Source organism: Lepus europaeus, chromosome 7 (genome assembly GCF_033115175.1).
Source record: "Lepus europaeus isolate LE1 chromosome 7, mLepTim1.pri, whole genome shotgun sequence".
In the NCBI taxonomy this organism is placed as follows: domain Eukaryota; kingdom Metazoa; phylum Chordata; class Mammalia; order Lagomorpha; family Leporidae; genus Lepus; species Lepus europaeus.
The window spans coordinates 40,675,292-40,702,428 of NC_084833.1; the positions used below are offsets into that span (position 1 = coordinate 40,675,292).

At 36.3% G+C, this 27,137-nt stretch overlaps 1 pseudogene; it reads left to right on the forward strand.

Annotated features, from left to right (window-relative positions):
* The first annotated feature begins 4 nt into the window (after nt 1-4).
* On the forward strand, nt 5-26,454 carry LOC133763718 (ankyrin repeat domain-containing protein 49-like; annotated as a pseudogene).
* The last annotated feature ends 683 nt before the right edge of the window (nt 26,455-27,137 follow it).

Here is a 27,137-nt window from a genome sequence, read left to right on the forward strand (position 1 = left end):
GCCGATGCCGCCGGGGACCTCGGACTCAGAGCCTCCAGGGTGCCTGAGCCCGCCAGCCCCGGGCCTTGCCCCCTGCTGGCCTCACCCACCCACCAAGTGTTACAGGCCCCAGAATGCTGGGCGGACTCTGTGCGTCTGTCTCTGTGCAAGCCTCTGCCAGCTTTGATAGCACCGTCTCTGCCTTCCTGTGCCCCTCACCAAAAAATAATCAAATAAATAAATAAAGAGGTACCTATTTTCTTTTGTATCCTATCATCAAATAGGTATGTAATTGTGTGTTGCTTTCCCAACTGCAACTATTCTCCTTCTAGGAAAAACATAGTGCCTTTTTTAGGAGAGTTAACTTTTGAGGGATTCTATGTCACATGGAGAGTTGATCACTTGGAGGACTCTATGGCTTTGACGACAGTGATTTATTCAGTGATTGGCACATGGGTCCTTTCTGTTCACTGAGTATCCCAAAGATTTTAAGAGATAGTGGATGCAAATTTCTCTTTATAAATTGTTTGGTAATTTCTGCATATAGCATTTTGAAATGATCTAGCATCCTATTTGTCTCCACATGGAGAAAGAGAGAACATGAGAATAAAACTACAAGGGGAAACAATACGACATGAAGAAATACACACTAAATCCTGAGACATTCTTGGAGTGCCTTCATCTAGCTATGCCTGTGCCAGTGAATTATCCAGATTCTTCATTAAAATCAGTTGATTCTCATTCTCTTTTTATGCCTTAGTGTTGGAGTTGAGTTTTTGTTACTTCAAAAAAATATTCCAGACAAGACTGATGAAACAACCAAAAAGGCAAGAAAATCACATAAGATTTTCTTTTAAAATGTAATACAATTTGCAAAAGGAACCCTGAGGGCAGCATGAATTTTTTGTTTTGTACCTTACCATACTCAACAGTGTTTGCCCAATCTGACACTGACATTAGTAATTGCAATTGTCCTGCTTAACTGTTCTTATTTCCATAAATGTTAATTAATAAACTTAGAGAGTATTATCTGTCTTCATTCTTGGTGTGTTAGAAAATTTACTGCTTTCAAAGTCAGAAATCTTGGTTTTTAGGGTACTTGGATTATGGGAAGTCAATTCTGCTCAGTCAATCCAAATGTAAAGGGTATTGCTAATCCAAGAGTCCATAAAATTCAGTCTGCTTGTATTGTTACTTTGTAATTTTGACTAAATCTCTTCATAATTTTCCATATTGCATAGATCACCGAGTTGCTGGGAGTTCAAAGTTCTTAGAAATCTAAACTGCAAGTCAGAAATTGTGGGAATCAATACCAGCTTGTTGAATGTCACAACTCTGTGTCTTTTTTAGAGAGCCACCTATTCTCAAAGTGCATGGTTCAACATGTTTAAAACAGTATGCTTTCAAACTGCATGCTTAAGTTTATATATTAAACAATACATGTTATTTGGAGATTTGAAATACAGTGTATTTGAATATGCAGATAAATAGTTAAAGGATCTTCATGGACAAAGTTAATAATGCCATTTAACATGAAAATAATGCTTTACTGTTATTAAAAGTGTTTCTATATATTATCTCATTTTATTCTCAGAAAATATTTCATATGTAAGCTAATGAAGGGGTCTGCAATGATTAAAGGATATGCACAAAGTAATGGAATAAGACTACAAATAACAATTATAAGTCAGTTTATACGTTCTCTTCACCATGCATTGCTCCTTCCTTCAATTTTTGAATATGATTATTTTGCTTTGTTTTATGTAGGTTTATTAATTTACTTTCTTGTTTGACACTTTGAAAGGCAATCTTCCATCACATTTTTAGAAATAACACTGAAAAATTCCTTGACTTTCAAAGTTTGAGAACACAACTTTCACTTAATAATGACCTTTTCTGTAGGTACTGCCCTTCCCAGGATTAAGATCTGAATTTCTCTCAGAGAAATCTCTTTTCCAGGTCAGGAGAAAGGATTACATTATATAACTTACTGTTAATTCCACAGATTTATAAATAGTACTATTTTATGAATTTTATTCTAATTGAGTATCTTCTTTACTAAGAAAGTTTGAAATAGGATCTAATTTTTAATCTACATATTGAAAATGTAGATATTTAAAGTATATATTTAGGTAATCATAAAATAATTATAGAAGGAAAGTCTATGATCTACAATTAGTGATTTTTCATCACAAATTGTTTTATTTTGGAGATATAATGTCTCCTCACTTCCCTAAAAGTGTGCTTATTTCAAAGTCTCACATTTTCTTATTATCTCTTTAGGTATTTTTTTAAAAAAAATTATTATTGTTTATTTGACAGGTAGAGTTGTAGACAGTGAGAGAAAGAGAGACAGAGAGAAAGGTCTTCTGTCCATTGGTTCACTCCTCAAATGGCCGCTGCGGCTGCTGCTGTGCCAATCCGAAGCTAGGAGCCAGGTGCCTCCTCCTGGTCTCCCACGCAGGTGCAGGGGCCCAAGCACTCGGGCCAGCCTCCACTGCCCTCCTGGGCCACAGCAGAGAGCTGGACTGGAAGAGGAGCAGCAGGACTAGAACCCAGCACCCATATGGGATGCTGGTGCCACAGGTGGAGGATTAACCAAGTGAGTCATGGCACCAGTCCAGCTCTTTAGGTATTTCTGAAGGGACTTCAAAAGTCACAGAAAGGGGCTGGCATTGTGGCATACTTGTTAAACCCATGCCCTGCAGTGCTGGTTCAAATCTAGCCTGCTCCACTTCTGATTAGCCTGGGAAAGAAGTAAAAGATGGCCCAAGATCTTGGGCCCCTATACCCAAATGTGAGACTTGCAAAAGCTCCTGGCTTCAGATCAGCCCAGCTCAGGCCACTGTGGCCAGCTAGGGAATGAACCAGCAGATGGAGGACCTCTCTCTCTCTCTCTCTTGCCTCTCCTCTTTCTGGCTAACTGTATCAAATAAATACATCTTTTTCAAAAAAGTCACGGAAAGTAGTAATAAAAGATAAGTTTATTTGAAGGTAAAAAATTAAAATCCTTACATATTTTTCATAATATGCATTTTCCATGAACTTTTTGAAAGACTTTTAAATAGTTTTGTTCTTTGACTTTGGTGCTTCTTATCTATTGCTATATTTTTGATTGCCTTTTTCAGAAATGATTGGTAATTGTTGACTTTCTGCTTACTTTAGAATTTGAAATTCCCTGTTTCTGTTAATGGACACTTTTTCAGCTTTCTATAAATTGACACTGGTGATTGTGAGGAAAGTGGTAAAATTACTGTGGGGAGTCAAAAAGGGGTATTCTGTTTGGTTTATTTATTGTTAGGGTCAAATAATGATAATATATCTTTTTAGGGTATAGTTTGAGATATTGCCACACATATATTCAGTATTGATCATCCCAGTTTAGTTTGCTATTCATCATTTTAAACATCTATCTTTTTTTGTGATGAGAATATTCAAAATCTTCTCTCTTGGCTATTTTGAATTACATGATACAATACAGTTATCTACAATCACCCTTTTGTGTGAAAGTTTTATTTGAAAATGAAATGACCACATACTGAATTTTAGTAATTATGAACCTAGGTCATATTAACCAAAAAATAGAGACATATCTAATTCTAGAATAAGATGGAATTTCAACACAAAGGAAAACAGCTCAGTGGTGCTAGCAATACTCAAAGTCAATGTACTGAAAAATACAGCTGTGCTGACAAAAAGACAGGAACGGAGAAAGGTACGTGCTGACTCTGCAGCCCCAGCTGTGCAAGGACGACATCTGATCCACACATCTGTCTGCAGCCCACTGAGCAGTCCAACAGAGTCTTACAAGGATAATAATTGTTCCACAAAGGCAACAGGTACTAAGTGTGTTTCAAAGCTGGCACGATACTCACTAAGTTTCATTCAACTTCATATACTAATAAACGATTTTTATTTCAATTATTGGGCACATTCAATGAAGCAGAATAACTCAAGCTGCATTTCTTGTGTGATTTAACAGTAATTTGTTGCCTGGAAATTGGGGAAAGCATTTCTGAAGAAGTAAGGTAAAATACACATTGCATTGCATTTTTATAATGAAAGAGCATGAAATGTCATAAAAGGTGAAAAGAACACTAAATAGTTTCATTTGTAAAACACACCTAGAAATACAACTAGGTATCTAAAATCAATGTTATCTCTAAATTTCATTTTCTCCTCTCCCAATAGCATGCTTAAAATATTTTGATGGAGTGAAATTACTAAGCAACATGTGAATGTTATCCATGCAGAAATTATATTTCTTTAATGCATAAGGATAAAAATTGTTCAAGTATTAAAATTCTCATTAAACCATACCTCTATATTTCAAGCAGTTGAATTGTTTTGCAATTTGGTTTTTTATTTAACTAGCACACTTTCATGTATTTCATAATAAGATGTCCCGTTTTTAATATCATAAATAAAATTTCAAAAATGTAAATCTTATAAAAACACCCTTTTATTGTATCCAATAATGTCATTAATCATAGATTAACTGAAAGGACATCCTGTTTTTGGGTAACTGAGGTTTACAGTGAATGCATTTTTTAAAAAATTATTTATTAATTTTTGTAAGTCAGAGCTACAAAGAGAGAGGAAGAAACAGAGAGATCTTCTATCTGCTGGTTCACTCCCCAAATGGTTTGTTACAAAGCAACAGAAAACCAACGTAATATTCCACATAAACTTACGTAACCAGGCTCCATTCTACCTCTCTAAATTGATTTACCAGCCAATTCATTCATCAATTTACTCTGCTTAGTAGCACAGGCCTATTTCCTGCTTATACTTATAGATATTTGACAATTCCTTACATGGAATAGAAAATTAGCATAATGTGAATACTTGTTTCTACATTATTTACAAACTGGAAAATCAGGACTCTCCCAAATAATACTGTAAATCTAACATGAATAGATTAAACTTCTTCATTTTGAGTTTAATCTGCAATGCATTTAAATGATTACAAATTCTTGAATAGAAGACTTCATTCTTTGCAACAATGAATAAGGTCTTCAAAGCTCAACAGAGCTGTGTTTAAATTATGATCCAGATGGTAATGGTGGGTGAATCACTTAAGATGCCAATGTCAGTGTCTTTATTTGTAAAATAGAAATAATCTTTACATGGGGGTTGGGGAAGCCTGGTAAGAGGGAATTTGAGATATACTAAAACCTTTCTTAGCACAACACTCAGCTTTTAGGAGTCAGTTGAAGTGCGTTTTGTTGAGAAACACATTTAGGTATTTAAAATGTTCTAAAGGAACGTCTCACTTAGGTCAAACTCCCATGGACAGGCCAGCCAGTCACTAAATTCCAGACACTTATCTCTAGCATTTCAGCACACACATTCGGTTACTCTCCAGACTTCTTAAAGAGGCACTTTTATTCTGAAATGTACCACTTCCTCTGTAAAAGTTTATTATGATCACAATGGTACAATATTTAACCTTTTGTTTTAACAATTTTCACGTTATCACCTTTAATAAAACTTTCTTAAACAACTACAATCTAAAGATATTATGGTTCTAGCCCTTAAATGTTCACCATCACCACATAATCCCTCACTAGTAGTTCATTTCCACATTGTGATTCAAAATATTCCTCCACTTCTAGTTATTAAAAAGGTCAGTGTAAAACAAGCAAAAAAGCTACCCTCAATATCACTATGTCAGAAAACACTCGAATAGCTCTTTCCAAAGGTCCTTTTCAGGCTGTTAAGGTGCTTCACATAATGAAATGAATAATTATAATTTTAAAAACTGCATATAATTAACAAAAAACTAATATTTGCCTTAATCTCTGAAAAAACTCCCTGTTGGCACAAATGAGTTCAAAGTCCTAATTACATCAGTATGAATTAGAAACAAAAGGGGTAAATTGAAAGTATCACTTCTTTTCATGTTTAATGCACTTCACAATAAAACAATTGATATTCAAATAAATAATAAACCTAATTTTTATACATCTCTGCAACATGTAAGCTTCATCTTTCCATACAATGAAATATTACAGGAGGTAGATAAAAAACTTTTTTTTTCTGACTAGATTCATATTCAGTAGTTAACTCAGGCTAAATATCCATGCAAAATGAAGGAAAAAATGTTAAAAACTAAGGTATATCTTCATTCCTTGGAAAGAACTTTCTACTAAATTTTCAATTAATATCACATTCAAAGAATTACGATAAAAATTTGTTTAAAAAGTTAAATTATCATTTTTAGGAATTAAATGAGGATAATATTTTTAATAAGGATGTTCATAGAACATTTTAAAACAGTGTAAAATATGAAGTTAAATATAAGGCATTTATCACTAAATGTTAGTAGACATTAAAGTTAATTAGTTGAATTCTCATACATACTTAGCAATTGGTGTTTGTGTACATTATCTTCCTTCTAGTTACTCTATGTGGACTTTTTGGCTTGCTACCTTGGTCCAAATTCTCCATAGATATATAGCTTCTTCTCTACATTTTAGTCAATGAAATTGAGTAGTCCGTAGAAGGGGTAAGATGACACCTAGAGAACTGTTACACTTATTTAAAAGGCTTTACTCATACTCCTATAAAATAGCTAGCTTTAAAAATGAAGTAGTTTAATACATTAGTATGTTATATTGTATCCTATTCTTGTAGATATCAAGGAATTATTTCTTCTTTCCACTTTATCATGATTTTTCATGAAATATAAACTTTCTTAAATAAAATAAATGCCATTTGAAAAGCTCTCTTCATCTCACAACATCCTCTGTTATGTTCCCCAATGCCCCTGGGGCATTTTGTAACAGAATATCTTCAGCTGCCTACATTCCAGCACCTTTTATCTTCTGTCTCCTAGACTCACATTACTTGAGCGTTCATTAAAATTGATCTTTTGAAAAGAATTTTGTTACATTTATCACTTCCTGATCATGCAAACTAATGATCAGAAGTTGGTTGGGGCCGGCGCTGTGGTGTAGTAGGTTAATCCTCTGCCTGCAGTGGTTGCATCCCATATGGGCTCAGATTCTAGTCTCAGCTGCCCCTCTTCCAATCCAGCTCTCTGCTGTGGCCTGGGAAAGCAGTAGAAGATGGCCCAAATGCTTGGGCCCCTAAACCCGCATAGGAGACCAGGAAGAAGCACCTGGTTCCTGGCTTCAGATCGGCCCAGCTCCAGCCATTGCAGCCACCTGGGGAGTGAACCAAGGGAAGGAGGACCTTTCTCTCTGTCTCTCCCTCTCGCTGGCTGTAACTCCACCTCTTAAATAAATAAATAACATCTTTAAAAAAAGAAAAAAAGTTAGTACTAACAGACACTAGTCTTGTTTGTGTGATCCCTTTGACTCTTAGACCTATCAGAGTCATCAATTGTGAACTGAAATTGATAACTTGGACTAGTGAGATGGCATTGGTACATGCCACCTTGATGGAACTGTTTTGGAATCCCCTGGCACTTTTCTAACTCCACCATTTGGGGTAAGTCCGATTGAGCATGTCCCAAATTGCACATCTCCTCCCTCTCTTTTCCCCACTCTTATATTTAACAGGGATCACTTTTCAGTTAAAATTTAAACACCTAAGAATAATTATGTGTTAATTACAGAGTTCAACCACTAGTACTAGAACAACAACAACAACAACAAAAAATACTAAAAAGGATAAAGTATTACATTGCATATCAACAGTCAGGACAAGAGCTGATCCAACTTGGGAAGCGGGATACACAGCAGACTCATAGAATGGCAGATGTCCTAAACAGCACTCTGGCCTCAGAATCAGCCCTTAAGGCATTCGGATCTGGCTGAAGAGCCCATGAGAGTATTTTAGGCATGGGAAGCCAAGACGCTCTGGCAAAAAAAAAAAAAAAAAAAACCACCTAACTGAAAGATCTCTGTGAGTGAGATCCCAGTGGAAAGAACAGGGCCATCAAAGAAGGAGGTACCTTTCTCTGAAGGGAGGAGAGAACTTCCACTTTGACTATTACCCTGTCAGAATAAGATCGAAGTCGGCACAACCTAAAGGCTACCATAGCCTTGGCAACTCATGACTAGAGCCTAGGGAGGTTACTGATGCCATAAACAAGAGTATCAAATTGATAGGTCAACAACAGGAGTCACTGTGTATTTATGTCTCATGTGGGATCTGTCCTTAATGGGTTGTCCAATGTGAGGTGATGCTATAACTAGTACTAAAACAGTATTTTTACACTTTGTGTCTCTATGTGGGTGCAAACTGTTGAAATCTTTGCTTGGTATATACTGAATCGATCTTCTGTATATAAAGATAATTGAAAATGAAAAAAAAAAGAAACCTGGTGTTAAATTGGAAATGGCATAGAAAATTAATTAATTTTTAATATATCATGTAGTATCTCTGTCTTTAATGTGCTGTACACTGTTATTTAATGCTATAACTAGTACTCCAACAGTATTTTTCACTTTGTGTTTCTATGTGGGTGCAAACTGTTGAAATCTTTACTTAATATATACTAAACTGATCTTCTGTATATAAAGAGAATTGAAAATGAATTGATGTGAATGGAAGGGGAGAGGGAGTGGGAAAGGGGAGGGTTGTGGTTGGGAGGGAACTTATGTGGGGGGAAGCCATTGTAACCCATAAGCTGTACTTTGGAAATTTATATTCATTAAATAAAAGTTAAAAAAAGAAAGAAAAAAAAGAAGAAATTAGCTTACATGGCTTACACCTTTCTATGACTCAGGGGTAGCATTCTACAAGGTTTTTTTTTAACTTTTATTTAATAAATATAAATTTCGAGAGTAAAACTTTTGGATTATAGCAGCTTTTCCCCCCATAACCTCCCTTCTACCTGCAACCATCCCATCTCCCACTCCCTCTCCCATCCCATTCTTTATCAAGATTCATTTTCAATTATCTTTATATATAGAAGATCAACTTAGTATATACTAAGTAAAGATTTCAACAGTTTGCACCACACAGATACACAAAGTATAAAGTACTGTTTGAGTACTAGTTTTACCATTAATTCGCATAGTGCAACACGTTAAGGACAGAGATCCTACATGGGGAGTAAGTGCACAGTAACTCCCGTTGTTGATTAATAATTGTCACTCTTATTTATGACGTCAGTAATCATGGAGGCTCTTGTCATGAGCTGCCAAGGCTATGGAAGCCTCTTGAGTTCACAAACTTCAACTTTATTTAGACAAGGCCATAATCAAACTGAAAGTTCTCTCCTCCCTTCAGAGAAAGGCACCTCCTTCTATGATGGCCTGTTATTTCCGCTGGGATCTCACTCACAGAGATCTTTAATTTAGGACATTTTTTTTTTCATTCTCTTATAGAATCTTTGTTCCCTTGATTTCTGGAAACCAATCACTTTTGTTAGTTCTTCTTCTTCAATGTGTATACTCTTCAACTTCTACTGTGTTTCCTTCTTTCATACTAGGATTCTCTCAGGTATTCAAAAGTTAAAGGACTTTCCTGTGTTATTCCTGTTATTCTGTAGGTAACCAATTAGTTTCTTGGCTATAAGTGCCACACTTATGTTATCCCCCAAAATTAGTATATGTAGAACCAACTCCTTTTTTAAATTCAGACTTACATAGGGAAGAAATTACTGGCGTTCTTTGAATGTCCAATGGACACGTACAATATGACCCAAGTTAAGCCCATAAATGTCCTGTCTCCTCCACACTTTGCTGTTTTTCTGTCAATGTCTCCTACTAAGTGTGATGCTATCCTTTTGAATGACCCAGGCCACAAACAAAACAAAAAACAGAAAAGAGTTTACTGTGGCCCATCTTTTTCACTTCCAACTTTTGAAAACTGAACATTTTTGAAGTGAAACATAACAACTTTTACACTTAAAATATATATCCAGAATTCGACAGCATATATCCACTGCTATCGTTTAAAATTGGAAATTTACAGACATATGCATATCACTAAACAGTAAACCTTCCCTATTCGCTGACAATTTAAGAAGGATATCCAAAAAGATGATCAAAGTGAGGTGGAGTTGAGCCAAAATGTATAGAAATTGCTTCCTCCATGGTTTGACGAAAAATACTTGGAGGGACCCATAAAAAAATTAACAAGCTAGGGGATATTTTTTGTTCACCTAATAAATTAATAACAGACATTCACATTTATTCACATAATCCTCATTTCTATTTCTAGGATCTGCACCATCGTAAGGGTCATTATTGCATTCTGACTCTTTCTCCACTGTAACCTCCATTCTTGTATCTGTTTCCTTCACCATGGTACATTCACCCACAGAGGTTTGAAGTTCTTTCTACTTGCATTTTTGCTTCTGGAAGTAATCTCACACCCAAGTTGACCATAAATGGACTTATGAATCAAAATTTGACTTAAATAGCTCCTAAATTAGTTTTATAGGAAGTAAAATAGTTTCACATAAATTATTGGATGGATAATAGGAAAGAAGACCCTAGTAAGACATACCAGAATTTTCAAATAATCCCCTAACAATGAGAGGGTAAGTGTGTGTGTGTGTGCATGTGTGAGGGACAGAGAGAGAGAGAGAGAGAGAGAGATTGAGAGAGAGAGAGAGAGAGAGAGAGAGAGAGAGAGAATGAGCATTGGGACAGAGACTGAGACTGTAAGGCTGAATTATTAGGAACAATTTACAACCAAAAGGGGTGAAATAGTAAAAATCACTAGTTTGCATTTATAGATAAGGGCATGAATGGATGTGCTGGTCACAGAAATGCTTCTTCATTTTTTGTTATTATACACAGAACAGATTTCATGTATTTCATAATACAATTGTTGGAATATAATGATACTTGCCATTATTACTGGGGTGATATGAAATTTCACTGTGGTTTGTATTTGCATTTTCCTGTTTGATAACGATCCTGAGCATTTTTTCATGTGTTTGTTAATCATTTGTATTTAAAACTGTGAAAGTACTGGATTTATAAAGTAAGACCATCTTTGGAATGTTGAACTAAAGATGATGTGCATTTAAACAGCACAATGTTCTATAGAGTGGGAACATGAGTCTTAAACTCAGAAAGAGATCACAGGTAAGTTAAAGAAATAAATCTATCCCAGAGCAAATAAGTGAAGCCACAGAAATTGTGCCTAAGGAGGCTAGCATAGCGAAGAATAGATTTTCATAGGGAAAGGGGAGCTGGCAGAGCAGGTAGAGAGATTTGATTCAAAAAATAAGACTTCAGTGAGTGATGGTGGACATCAGGATGGATGCTCTCTTAACATCATTAGATTCCTCTGGATATGTTGCCTCATGAAAATGATTTGTGTTGGAGATAGAATGAACTGTATAGTTCTTGAACATAAGATGCATAAAGAAAAAGATATTAAAAATAAATATAATTGTTTTATATTTTAGCTAAAATAAATAAATAACATAAATAATAAAGAGAACAAAATAATTGTATTAGTTAATAACATTACAAATAACAACAAAAAACAACTCTCAGAAATAATGAGAGCTAGTCAAGATAAGAGGTATCAATATGGAGATAAAATTCAAAATTTTAATTTGAGAAAGTTGGGTAATATCCTAAGTCATATAACCAAAATGGTGTTGGATTTTGTTTCCCTGATTGAGTAATTTTGTTAGTAAAATGTTTACTATATAATGACATTTCACCTTACATCATCAAGTTGAAAGTATTCTAATTCATGAGAGAAAATAATTTTCAGAAATCCCCATGGACTGTCATGTATTGGTTAGGAACTCATTCTGCAAACAGTGCCATTACTTTCTATTCATTTTAATTCAGGAGGAATTTACTTTGTTTTTCTGTTTGTTTTAAAGTTTAATTAATAATCACACTCAGAGTTCTTATTATTTTCTTTACTTAAAAATGTATTTTTTGACAGGCAGAATTAGACAGTGAGAGAGAGAGAGAGAGAGAAAAAGAGAAAGGTCTTCCTTTTTCCGTTGGTTCACCCCTCAAGTGGTCTCTATGGCTGGTGCATTGTGGCCGGCACGCTGTGCCGATCTGAAGCCAGGAGCCAGGTGCTTCCTCCTGGTCTCCCATGCGGGTGCAGGGCCCAAGGACCCGGGCCATCCTCCACTGCACTACTGGGCCACAGCAGAGAGCTAGACTGGAAGAGGAGCAACCGGATCAGAATCCGGTGCCCCAACCAGGACTAGAACCTGGGGTGCTGGCACCACAGGCGGAGGATTAGCCTAGTGAGCCGCGGCTATACCAATGCAAAATAACTACAACTATGGAAGTTACATAAGTACAGTAAGATGCTTTGTGTTAAGTACAGCTATTTTAAATAATGTAAGGAGACAAAGAGAAACTTCAGGCCAAAGTAACAACAGTAATACCATGGGATGAGGATAAGTGTGGCATTAAAGAGTCTTCAAATATTCATAGAAAATATGTAATATTAAAAGCTATGCATTAATTTCATTTTGTATCAAATAAATTAATCTTTTAATTCCATTTTCTTTGAACTTTTTGAAGTCCCATCATATTCTACAAACAGAAAACTACAATGAGCATAACGGAAGAGTTAAATGAAATAAAGCAGAATTTCTCAAGTGGCATTCATTTCTCAAAAAATACACAAGCAAAAATTCATTAAAAATGACTGAAAATATCTCTTTCCACTAAAGCTTAATTAAACTTCAAAGGCCTGAGGCAAAGAAAATCAACAGTGCTTCATTCTCATTTCCAATACAATATTAAAAGAATAAATACTAAGTTTTTTAACACCACATTGATAATATTATGGATGCATGGGTTCCAGATAAATATTTGGTTTACCATCAACTGCAAATTGGCAGAACTATTGGATACAGATTGGGCCAAAGGAGCATCAGCAAAAGACTGTGAGAGTATTATGGCAAATAATTTCAATTCTCAATTAAATAACAGAAGTCATTGGCACCTTCAACATGGTATTAGTTCCAGCAGAATTGGTCATTTTGCAGCTATAAGACCAAGGAGTAGGAGAGTAGGTGCCCAAATCCTGGCCTGGTAACACATTAATGTGCAAATCTCCAAGTTCTGACATTATCATTGAGCAGCTCAATGAATGTTAGTAATAAGATACTTCATGATTTCTTGTTTAGTTAAGAATATTAAATTCTATGATTAAAACATTTCTATATATAATAGATTTAATTAGTGGTTAAGGTGACTGTACCTCATATTCAAGTACCTGTATTTGAGTTCCTGGCTCCAAATTCTTGCTAATGCACACCTGATGGCTCAAGTAATTGGTTTCTTTCCACCCAAATTGAAGACCTGAATTGAGTTGCCTGCTATTGGCTACAGTCTTGTGCAGCATGGGCTATTTTGAGCATCTGGAGAGTGAACCAACAAATGGGAACTCTACTCTCTCTCTCTGTTGATCTCTCAAATAAATAAACTTCTAATGTAACTTATATTTAAAATATATGTTAAAACAAAAATTCAATTAATTGTCACAAACTTTTGTTTTTGAAAATCAAATATGCAATATGCAGTTTTACTTTTCTATTTTTAGATAGACACTATGCTCATGCCAGTCTTGGTACCCCAAGTTCAATGACTATTAACACAGAATATAACATTCATTGAGTGCATGCGAGTTGAAATGAAAGACAACTTCTCAAGTGGTAGATCTACCTCTTTATATTTATCCTCCTGGTATTTCTCTTTTAACAGAAAGCCCTAAGCTGGTCTATATAAAGATTGCAGCAACTCTATGAAGCAGGTGCTGTCAATATTTACATTTTACAGATGAAAAATCTGAGAAGCAGAAATGTAACCAACCTAAACCCACACAATTCATAGGTTAGAATTGAGATTTGTTTCCTCAAGAGTCCTGTTTCTAATCACTTCCTAAAATGAAAGAGCTATTTTGGTTATATGAGGTTTAATGGACTAAGCTAATGAGATTTTTGTACAATTAATTTTTTATGGGAAAAGGGGAAAAGGAAACTCTAAGGAAAGACACACTTAGTATACACATATCTGTCTAATATAAGTGGTCTTGTTTACTGTTTATAGTTGTCAACATAATCATTACTTAATACTCTCTAAGCATTTAACATCATAAGGACATGCCAAATATTCTCCCAATTTAGTTTTAAAGACTTATTTATTTATTTGAAAGGCAGAGTTACAGGAGTGGAGAGAAAGAAAGAGAGAGAGAGAGAGAGAGAGAGAGAGAGAGAGAGAGAATCTTCCATCCACTATTTCACTCCCCCAGTGGCCATGTCAACCAGGGCTGGGCCAGGCTGAAGCCAGGTGCCAGGAGCTTCATCTAGGTCTCCACATGAGTGCAGGGATGAAGGACTTGGGCCATCCTCTGCTTCTTTCTCAGATGAATTAGCAGGGAGCAAGAACAGAAGTAGAGCATCCAGGATTTGAACTGGAACTCAATATGGGATGATGATGTGATAGGCATTGATTTAACCCACTGCACCACAGCACTGGCACACACCCAATTTGAATTAAATACAGTAAAATCATACATATATTTTTAAATTTTTGTGAAAGATATTTGAAGGGTCACAAATACTGGAAGATTGTTAACTGAGCGTCCTATCAGATACTCTTGTATTTAAATAAACAGGCCACAATATTCCTCTGTTTGCTTTGAGACCTGAAATCATAGACACATTTCAACACAAGGATGGCAGTTTATTCCATGGCATAAACCCAGTGCCCTGTGTACTTAAGAAATCCAGGACCATCTTAATTTTACAGGAACATGAATGACTCTAGGATTGCATATTCAACACCATATAAATATGTAAAGAACTAATTTAGTAGGAAGGGAGCCCTTAGAAAAATGAGTTAATTGGATTAAAATATATTCCAAAGAAGTATCTTTCTCCCTCTCTCTCCCTTCTGCTCTGTCTTCTTTACCCAGTATTCCCTCCCTCTCTCCACCAACTTTCTCTCTTCCCATCTCCTCTCTTTCCTTTAATAGACAGAGCGGTTAGGGTTATTGAAGACTTGACTATCCCTGGCTCTCATGGTTTTACTCTTTGAAAAATCTTCTTTCATTCTCAAAAAAATTTTCAAAAGCTTTATTTATATACTTTAAAAATCAGAGTTACTGAGTGAGAAGGAGAGACAGGTAGAGTTCCTATTTATTGATTCACTCCCCAGATGGCCACAACAGCCAGCACTATGCCAGCCCAAAGCCAGAAGCTACATCCAATTCTACATGGCTGGAAGTGGCCCAAACACTTGGGCCATCTTCTGCTGCTTTTCTTAAACCATTAGCAGGGAGTTTTATTGGACGTGGAGCAGCTGGTACTTGAAACGGTGCATGGCATTGCAGGCAGTGGTTCTACCTGCTATACTACAATTCAGGCCCCTTTTCTCAATTTTTCAGTACCCAGACAGTATGATAGCAAATTGGGAATACAAATCATTAGTGGACCTAATGCCAGAAGTATGCACTACATCTACCCATTAATGGGATTAGAATTTAGAATAAAATTTCAAACTAGAGTTAGACAAAAAGACATGGGTATGGAGAGGACAAAAATTGCATGAATCAGCATTTATGAAGTGATTTACATGAAAGTCAGAATCTCTGAATCTATAGCCAGATTATACAAATGCTTGTTTTATTTTTACCCTCGCTTTTATTATTGTTGTTTTATCTGAAATAGTTTGCTGGTGATTTTCTTAGTATTCTAGTATTAAGTATTAGTATTAGTATTCTAGTATTAGTATTTTCTAAGTATTCTAGTATTAGTATTTTCTTAGTATTCTTAGTATTAAGAACAAACTCCAACAAAGATAGTGTATAAAACATGCCATTTCAATATGCTTTCTTCAATAATTAGCAATTAAGTTGTGTGTTAAATGTCAATTAAGAGCAGTACACCAAATCTAACCTTCTTCCACTTGTGTTACAATGTGAATGTTTATGGTTCTTCAGCATCATTTGCCTCAATTTGTTATTGACTGTCTATGTGTCTCAAATGTCCTGCCCAACACCGTGTGTTGACTTGTTCTTAATTTCAGTGTCTAACAGCTTCTTTCTCTCCCACTCTCACTAAAAATATGTTTTCTAATTTCTTTATTACTGTAGTTTGTTTTCAATTGCTTTATAAAAGACAACGAACAAAAATATCTATCTTCTGACATCTCTAATGAACTTATCATTAGTTTTATTTAAAGTGATTACTTAATGGAAAATAGTTTGTATGAAAATATATTAAAATGACATGCTTGACTATAGTTTGGTAACAAAATATATTTAATATTGATTTAAATTTATTTATTTGTTACAGTCTGTGGATACACACAGGCATGTGATCTTTTCTAATCTAATGACTTAAACATTAGATACTGTGTTTTAAAAAATCAACTCTTAAAGCAAAAGTTGTGGGGTGGACATTGTGGTGCAGCAGGTTAAACTCCTCTTTAGAATACCCTCATCCCATGTCAGAGGGTCTGATTGAGTCCCAGCCAATTTGTACTTCTGATCCAGATTCCTACTAAAGTGTCTGGAGGCAGTTAATGATGGCCCAGGTAAGTAGGTTCCTGCCAGCCACATGGGAGACTGGATGAATTTCTTGACTCCTGTCTTCTTATCATGGCCTACAATGGCTGTTTCATGCATGTGAGAAGTGAGCCAAGAGATGGAAGATCTCTGCTTTTCTCCATCTCTCCTTCTCTCTTTCTCTATCACTCTGCTTTTCAAGTAAACAAATAAAACTTTAAAAGAGAAGAACAAAATTTATGTTATGTCAAGTTGGATTTGTTTGCTTTTGTGGGGACAGAACTTCTATACAAAAAAAAAATCTCATCATTATTTTAAAAAGTCACATAAATAAATAGTATAATTGGAAAAATTATTATTTCATTCCCTTCATAATGATGATTTTTGAGGTAGCAAGGATATCTTTATGCTAGGTTTAGTGTTACTATGGTGACTATCAGAGGTCAAGTGGGAGACTGATCTGTTGAAAGAGGAGTTTAAAATGTGCTCATCTAATCTCCAGTAAATACAATTCATCATTACTAGAGGTTCACTATGAAGCATTTGACCATTCAAAATAAAAAGAAATAAACCAATTGTTATATTTGACCTTTTGTTTTAAAAATGGGAATAAAATTGTGACATAGTGGATAAAGCCTCTGCCTGCAAAGCTTGCATCCCACATGGGAGCCAATTCACGTCCTAGTGCTCCACTTCCTATCCAGCTGTCTGCTAACGGCCTGGGAAAAACTTTTGTCCCTACTACCCATGTGGGAGACCTGGAAGGAGCTCCTTGCTCATGACTTCAGCCTTGCCCAGCCCCCGGGGTTGCAGCCATCTGGGGAGTGAACCAGCAGATGGAAGATCACTGTCTCTCTCTGTGTCTCCCTCTCTCTGCAACTCTGACGCTTAAAAAAATAAATAAATAAATATTTGTTAAAAATGGAAACAAAGGCCAATGATAACTTTTACATTGTAAACTCAGACTGCTTCCAACTCTGACCTATATACTAAAATGTCTACAGGGACCAGGCCGGTATGTAAATGCATGAAATGGATGAGCTGAAAAAAAAATGCATGGGTCTATCAGTTCATTCTTCATTAATTATTTTCATGAAGTCATGAACCCAGGAAAAATAACGTTAAGGACTCATTAAAACATAAGGGAAATTTGAGGAGGATACTTGGTTACATTACAGGGGAACTAACAGGGAGTATGAATTTGGGACTCTAGATGGCAAATACTTGAACTTAAGATTTTTCTGATACTTGGCTAATGTGGCCTGTTATCTGATATGTAATTGTTAGCCACTACATTAATTAAAATACATAATGTGGGCGTGAATATTGTCACACAGCAGGTTACGTTGCTGCTTGCGACACCCACATCCCTTATTAGAGTGCTTGAGATCAAGTGGTGCCTCTGCTTCTGTTTTTTTGTTTTTTTGTGTTTTTTGACAGGTAGAGTGGATAGTGAGAGAGTCAGAGAGAAAGGTCTTCCTTTTTGCCGTTGGTTCACCCTCCAGTGGCCACTGCGGCCAGCGCATCTCGCTGATCTGAAGCCAGGAGCCAGGTGTTTCTCCTGGTCTCCCATGCGGGTGCAGGGCCCAAGCACTTGGGCCATCCTCCACTGCCTTCCCGGGCCATAGCAGAGAGCTGGCCTGGAAGAGAGGCAACCGGGATAGAATCCGGCGCCCCAACCGGGACTAGAACCCGGTGTGCTGGCGCCGCAAGGCAGAGGATTAGCCTGTTGAGCCACGGCGCCGGCCAAAACAACATCATCTTTTATTACTGTTGTTCAGGTCTCCTTACTGGGTCCCATAGTTTTTGAATACCACATCTTTCCTTATCAAACAAGAGCTCACCAATATTTTATACCTTTAACATGCGTTTATGTAGTCCATGTCATTTTTAATATACTCCTTCGTTGAAGGAATTTAAAATAGTGTACCCTGAAACAACTGTGTGAGTCCTGAAATCCCTGTGAAGCATGAAATTTACATATCAGAAATCTTCAGAGTTCATGGAAAATGTGCATTATAGAAAGACTGTGCATGGATTCCATGGATGTTTACACCAAGAAAAAATCATATTTTAATTCTATTTTCACAGGTTTTTTGAGTTCTACTCATATCTGAGTATTTCAGGCTATCTCATCTGCTTAGTTTTTATTCAGTGTGCCATTTTGCATTTCCTTATATGTTGGAGAATTTCAGCTTAGCCCACTGTAATAGTGTGCCTTCTTTACATGCACTGGGTATGTTTTGTGAGATCTTGGAGTGTGCCAAATTTTTATGTTTGGATGTTGCTTGTTGGTCATGCTTTAGGACTGCCCTGATGAGAAAGACGAGGGAAGGAGGGAGAGAGAGAGAGAGAAAGAGAGAGAGAGAGAGACAGAGAAAAAAAGAGACAGAGAGAGAGAGAGAGAGAGAGAGAGAGAGAGAAGGAAGAGAAGAAAAGAAAGGAAGGAGAAGAGAGGAGAGGAGAGGAGAGGAGAGGAGAGGAGAGGAGAGGAGAGGAGAGGAAGGAAAGATGATTGCATGTATCAATTTTGCTACAAACACTGTGTTTTTCAAACTGTATTTGAAATATTTATCAAACAAATTGGTAGGAATTAAACAGTACTACAGTTTTGGTGATCTTGTGAATATTTTAAAATTCACTTAATATGAGTGAAGCTGAACATCTTTTCCTTTGATTATTGTTTGCATCCTTTGCCTTTTTTCCTATTGGACTATGTATTTTCTTTTTACTTTTTATTTGCTGAACTCTGTATTTAGTGGGATCATTAAGCCTTTGATTATAAAGTATATTATATTAACATCTAGAACTAACAATAATGTACACTTCACCATTACCATTAAATATGGATCTGGAAGTTTTAGCCACAGCCATTAGGCAAGAAAAAGAAATCAAACCAATGGGAAAGGAGGAAATCAAATTATCTCAGTTTGCAGATAATATTATCTTAAAAATTGTGAAACCAAAATACTCCACTAAGAGACTACTGGTGGCCGGCACTGTGGCAAAGTGGGTAAAGCCTCTGCCTGCAGTGCCAGCATCCCATTTGGGCACTGGTTCGAGTCCCAGCTGCTTCACTTCTGATCCAGCTCTCTGCTGTGTCCTGGGAAAGCATTAGAGGATGGCCCAAGTCCTTGGGCCCTGCACCCACATGGGAGGGCCTGTAGGAAGCTCCTGCTGGCTCCTGGCTTCGGATCAGCACAGCTGTGGCTATTGAGGCCAATTGGGGAGTGAACCAGAAGATGGAAGACCTTTCTCTCTCCCTCTACCTCTCTTCCTCTCTCTGTGTAACTCTGACTTTCAAATAAATAAATAGATCTTAAGAAAAGAGAGACTACTGGAACTCATAAGAGAGTTTGGCAAAGTTGTATGATATAAAATCGACACTATAAAAATCAATGGAAATTACAGATCATTAAGGAAAGAAATAAACCAAAAAATGGGAAAATCTTCCACCTTCATAGATTGGAAGAGTTAATATCATCAAAGTGTCCATACTACCTAAAGCAATTTACAGATTCAAGGCAATTCTAAAGAAAATACCAAGAACATCCTTCTCGGATCTAGAAAAAATGACCCTAAAATTTATATGTAAATACAAGAGACCCCAAGTAGCTAAAGCAATCTTAAACAATAAAAACAAAGCTGGAGGCATCATAATACTAGATTTCAAGACATATTACAGGGCAGTTATAATCAAAATATCATAGTCCTGTTAGAAAATAGACAAGTGGACCAATGGAACATTTTAGAAAGTATAGAAATTAATCTGCACATCTACTACCAACTAATCTTTGACAAATGAGTTAAAGTCTCTCACTGGAGAAGAGATAGTCTTTTCAGCAAATGGTGTTGGGGAAATTTTATCTCCACATGTAGAAATATGAAACAAGACTCCTACCTTGCACACTACAAGGAAATCAACTCACAATGGATCCATGATCTAAAGCTAAGAACTGAATTCATCAAATTACCATAGGAAAACACAGAATATATTGGTTAAGAAAAAGACATACTAGATAAGACCCAACATACACAGACAATAAAAGCAAAAATAGACAGGGAATTACATCAAATTAAGAAACTTATGCACAGCAAAACAAACAATCAACAAAGTGTAGAGGCAACCAACAGAATGGGAGAAAATATCTGCAAACTATAAATCTGATAAAGGATTAATATCCATAAAATGTAAGAAGTTCAAGAAACTCAAAAACAACAAAATAAACAATGCAGTTAAAATGGGAAAAGAACATGAATGGGCATTTTTCAAAGGATGAAATACAAATTGTCAACAGACACATGAAAAGATGCTCAGTATCACCACCTACAAGAAAATGCAAATAAAACCACAATGAGGTTTCACCTCATCTTAGTTAGAATGGCTATCATCTAAAAATCAAAACAAATGCTGGCCATATCATGAATAAAAAGGTACCCTAATACACTATCGTGAATGAACACACCATTATGGAAGGCAGTATGAAGATTCCTCTGAAATCTCCAAGTAGATCTACCATGTGACCCAGTCATCCTACTCCTCAGAATTTGCCTACAGGAAATGAAATCATCATAGAAAACAGTTATCTGGATTCCCATATTTATAGAAGCGTACTTCAAAATAACTAAGATATGGAATCAACCCAGATGTCCATCACCTGATGACTGGTAAAGAAAATGTGGTATGTATACATTATGCAGCACTACTCAGTCATAAAACAAAGTGAAATTCTGTCTTTTGCAACAAACTGGATGTAACGGGAGACCATTACACTTAGTGAAATAAACCAATCAAAAAAGACAAACATATATTTTCTCTGATTTTTGATAACTAATATAGAGTATGAAAATAGTAGTATATATTGTGAAATTGACATCCTGAGATTTAATTATTATTTATAGCCTTTGTCTATATTCCTGAGGAACAGTGGTCTTTCAATTTATTGTTGAATTTTTTATTCAGTGGAGGATTAAGCTTGTGACTATAAAATTGAAAGTATGTTATTGCAAAAATTAACAGAAGAATAATAAAGGAAGGAGGCAGGAAGGGGGTTGCAGAATATAATTCTATTCTTTAAATTGCATATAGGAAGTACCCGAAATCTGTTCTTTTTAAATGAATTAATAAGTAAAGTGAAATTAGTCACATAAAAATATTAAGTTAAAAAAATAGAGCTTTTGGCCGGCGCCGCGGCTCACTAGGCTAATCCTCCGCCTTGCGGCGCCGGCACACCAGGTTCTAGTCCCGGTCTGGGCACCGATCCTGTCCCGGCTGCCCCTCTTCCAGGCCAGCTCTCTGCTGTGGCCAGGGAGTGCAGTGGAGGATGGCCCAAGTGCTTGGGCCCTGCACCCCATGGGAGACCAGGAGAAGCACCTGGCTCCTGCTATCGGATCAGTGCTGTGCGCCGGCTGCAGCGCGCCTACCGCGGTGGCCATTGGAGGGTGAACCAACGGCAAAAAGGAAGACCTTTCTCTCTGTCTCTCTCTCACTGTCCACTCTGCCTTTCAAAAATTAAAAAAAAATTTAAAAATTAAAAAAATAGAGCTTTTCAAATATTGACTGGTGGACATCAGGAATTCACACAATGAAAATTTTGTAGTTTCTATGTAAGATTCCTGAAGACATACATTAAAAAGTTCGATTATAATGCCTACACTGGTAATATAATCTACTTCTTGCTTGCTGTGCACCAATTTCAATCACATGGAGAAGACAAATTAAATATTACCTTTTAACCTATATGCAAGTTCCATGATATATCTAAAAAGTTTTTCTAGAAGACAATTGGTCCAGATTCTCTAGTTGTTGTTTTTTTTTTTTTTCTTATTTTAAAGGCAGTGTGACAGAGAGAAGAAATGATGTACATGCACACACACACAAACACAGAGAGGTGGAAAAAACTGAGAGAGAGAGAAAATATCTTCAATTTACTGGCTCACCCCCTAAATGGATCTGACAGGGCAGGGCCAAGCTGACGCTGATAGCCAAAAACTCCATCCGGGTCTCTCAGGGTCTAGCAGGGACTCAAGTATCTAGGTCATCTTCCACTGTCTTTCTAGGTGCATGAGAAGGAAGCTGGATCAGAAGCAAATAATTGGGACTCAAAGTGACAGTCTGATACAGAATGCCAGCATTGCAAGCAGCAGCTTAAACTTCTGAGTCACAACACTGGTCCTCAGATTTTTTTTAAAAGATTTCATTTGTTTATTTGACAGGTAGTGTTACAGACAAGGAAGAGACAGAAAGGTCTTCTGTCCGTTGGTTCACTAGCCAAGTGGCTGCAACGGCTGGAGCTGTACCAATCCAAAGCCAGGAGCCAGGTGCTTCTTCCTGGTCTCCCACACAAGTACAGGGGCCCAAACACTTGGGCCATCCTCCACTGCTTTCCCAGGACACAACAGAGAGCTGGACTGGAAGATAAGCAACTGGGACTAGACCTGGCACCCATATGGGTGCAGGCGCCACAGATGGAGGATTAACCATGAGTGCCACAGCGCCGGCACCACCCCAGATTTATTTTACCTTGTGTAGAAAACTAGTTACTAGATCAGAAAATAGTAAACACTTTTACAATGCTACTTACTATCTAATCTTGCCTATGTTCCACTTAATACCAGAATATATGGGTAATTATTCTATTTTGATTTTAGTTTATAGACTCCTGATACCTACCATCAGACAATGCAATAGTGAAATGTCTATCTTAAAGGAGTTTAGTGAGCTAGTAGGTACTGATATATCCTCAAATATAAAAAAAAAAATTAGACAATCTCAAAATTAACATAAATTGCTAAATATTTACAAATGTACGACCTCCATAGTAACAAACAAAAGCATATCCCTATCACCTTTTCTGATAGATCTTTTCCAACATTCGAAATAAGCAATAGTTATTTGGGTCAGGTTTAGTGATTGATACCCTGTATTTATGCCTTCCTTCCTATACTAATTTGTATTCTCAGCTGGAAAGGTAAATTTGTGAGGAAGCTTTACATTTCCTATAGAATTTGTCATATCATCTTGATTATGTATATTATACATTAATAATCATGGTTTTAATTCCTCTACATGTATATCTGTACATATATATATATATAGATACATATGTTCTTATATATGCAATTCTCTTTTCTTTATTCATCTACAAATGGGACCAACAAATATGGGGTTATTACTTAGGAAATACTATTGCAATTAATTCAGATTCAGTTACACACAACTTTGGAAAAGAAATAAACACCTCAGTGCTCAAGACCTGTTAATCTGCTGTGGGGCACTAAGAATAACGGAACCAACAACAACAATTTTCCAGTTTCTTAGAAATCCATGGGACATATGTTACAGGCATAGACAGGCCCTGTTGACGTGTGTGTGTGTGTGTGTGCAAGAATTATCTTTGTTTAAAAACATAAACACACAAAGAGTGTACCATCCAACTGCTCTTTCTACCAGCATATAATTTATTTTATTACTGCTTCAACACAAATTAACTGTCATCACCTCAATATGATGCCAGAGACTGAAAATGCCCCAGAGAGTAAATATTTCCTGGTCTAATTTGTTTGAGTTGCTTTGAATATGATTAATGTATTTAAAATATGTAATAATAATTAGAAAGTTCTGGTGAAATATGCATACACTGAGAGTAGTGAGCTGTAAAGAATGTTCAGAATTTTGACAAGTAACCCCTTCTGTGCCCAAAAGATCTCAGGTGGCACTGTCCAGGTTCTGGCTTACAAACCAGCAGGCTTAAATATTAGAATTGTGAATATTGCAAAGAGGTTGCCTTTTGCAGACAAAATTGAATTTTCAAAGTTCTCCAAAATAGATGTCTACAGTTATAACACTAGATAACTACCTACTATGAGAGAATATCTAAATTTAATGCTCCGCTTCCATATGGGAAAGCAAATTGTCATCAGCATGTTTTGGCCAGTGTGAAATCAAAGCAAAGAAGTCATTTATAGCAGTCAACTCTGTATTTTTTTTAAAAAAAAAGGATTTAGATATTTACTTCGGCTCTATCATTGTCTGTATCCCGCAGAGAAAGACTGTACTAAAGAAAGAACTTTTCCCCCTCCCCCTTCAGCCCATACAGTGTCTTCATGAGCCCTGACAATTTTAGCTGCCGAAAGACATCTTTCAGCTGTGAAATTGTCTCCTTTCATGGACATATTTTTTTTCCAATATTTAGTCATCTGATAATGATCAAATCTTACAGGCCTAAGATCCATTTATTATGCCTTTTCCTAGGTCAAATTTGAAGTATTAGGGGCTGGTGCCATGGCTCATTCTGTTAATCCTCTGCCTGTGGCGGCTGCATCCCATATAGGTTCTAGTCCCGGTTGCTCCTCTTCCAGTCCAGCTCTCTGCTGTGGCCAGAGAAGGAAGTGGAGGATGGCTCAGGTGCGTGGGTCCCTGCACCCGCATGGGAGACCAAGAGGAAGCACCTGGCTCCTGGCTTCGGATTGGCGTAGCTCCGTCTGTAGCAGCCATCTGGGGGGTGAACCAACGGAAGGAAGACCTTTCTCTCTGTGTCTCTCTCTCTCTCTCACTGTCTAACTCTGTCAAATAAAAGAAAAATGTTTGAAGTACTAATGATTTAAAATTTTATCCCTTGGTAGGTAACATCTCACAAACTTTCCTGTATTATTGGGACAACTCTCTATTGCATTTTTGCACACACATATGTTTTAAGCTGGGTGATTTATTTTTGTCTTTAGACTCAAAGAAAATTGCTTACTAATTTTCCCTTTTATTTTAGTAGAATATCATCAAGACCAAAGGATTATCAAAATTTACTGAATTCAGGCTTGTCTAAGAACTTTAAAAAATTCTAAGAATTGCTTTTATGATCCCCCAGTAACCAAATTGCCACTTCTCAGAGCAAATATGCTTTGAGAAATTTTATTTTCAAAAAAAAAAATCATGATGATGGAAAACTACATCTAAACTCAAAAATGATGGTTTTGTTTCATTTCAAAATGAAATTTTGGTGTTGAATTAAAATAAAATTTGCTGATAAGTTTCAGAAAAAGATTATATGGTATTTTATTTTATTAACCATCCAATAGTGAATTTCATATTGGCTGAGCTGACATGTGAAAAAAAAAATCTTACTTTAATAGAGTAATAAGAGCCCTAAGAGGGCAGGGAAAGTAGGTGAGAGACTTTGCCCCTGTGCCAGGGTCAAATCAAAGCGAGTTTCGCCGCTGTGATTTTCAGCTGCCTTAGATCTCAGTGAATAAAAAAAAAGCAGATTTAATTCATATCTAGGAAGATTATTTATACCTTTGCTTTGCAGTGTCTTTTATTTAGAGTGGTAGTAAGGATGGAAAAAGATAAAAATAAATGATGATGGAAAAGCTAGACCTGAAGAGTTTCTGAACATCTTAACCCATTTGAATTATCAGAAACACCTGGGCACTTTATACCCACTGGAACTCACAGATTTTGGGTGGGAAGTCCTGATGATGATGAAGAGCAAGATGAAAAAAAAAAAAATGAAGAATGCTATCAACTTTTAAAAAAAGGTAGAAAAAAGATCCAAGCAAATAGCATATCTGGTCTGCTGAAAGCAATTGGCTTACTGTGGTGCAAAGAATACTTTCACTGAATAAATATTACTCTTGTGAACACTAGGGATGAAGAGCAGCATACCTCACTTCATCAAGCAGCCTACACTGGACACTTGGATATTGTCTGTGAGCTAATTACTCAAGGGACATATGTGCCTGTGGTGACTGTGCATGGCTGAATACCCCTCTTCAGTGCTTGAAAGTGGAGTAAGACCAGTGAGGCTTCTTTCCTGCTTCAGCATGATGCAGATATCAAAGCACAAACAAAAGGCATCTTGAGCCCCTTGTACCTTTCTACTGGGAACAGGGAATGCAAAGACTCCTCCTGAGGAACTAATGTGTTGAACCAGTCCCAAAAAAACAGCTTGGAAGAAACTGAATTTGGTATCTCCAGGAGGACAAGTATGTCACTACTGGTTTGAAACTCTGGAAGACTGTACAAATTCTTCACCTCAGTCTTAATGGTTCTAGTAATTTTATTAAGTATCTAAGTAGTAATGCCTCCTTTGTGTGAGATGTAAAATATTCCCCTAACACCAAGTTGACATCAAAAGTCTTAATGATGGAAAAATCATTGATATTCACTTTAATGTTCATCCAAGTGAATTGCCTGATCTTGATGTCAAAATGTATTTGAGACTTGTTTGGATATGTCTTTAATAATTTCTGTAGATTTTTGTGATTTTTCTCAGCAATAGTTTCTATTTAATTGTAATTAAGAATTTGACATGAGTTGTACAGAAAATAGAGATATTTTTGGTGCTGATCTAAGAGAAATATATTTTTAAATATCCCATAACCTGGATCTTTTGAGTATATAGTATACTGATATATATATTTTATAAGGTACTGTAATTCAGATTATAATTTAAAATTCTAATATTGTTGCAGTTCAACTGTGTTTTCTACATTCCCATCTTCAGTTACTTTCATTTTGAAACCTTAAGACTAACAAGTAATATTAGTGACATGCATATTCACAAGCTAAACAAAGATTAAAAACATAGATCTTTGTCTTTTAGAACATAAACCATTTTAAGGAAAGCAGTAGGGCAAGTTTTTAATTCATGAATGTTCTATACTGTCTCCTCTTCCACAGTTCATCCATTCTTGTGGATGGTCCCATCTTACCCAGGCAGCCTACA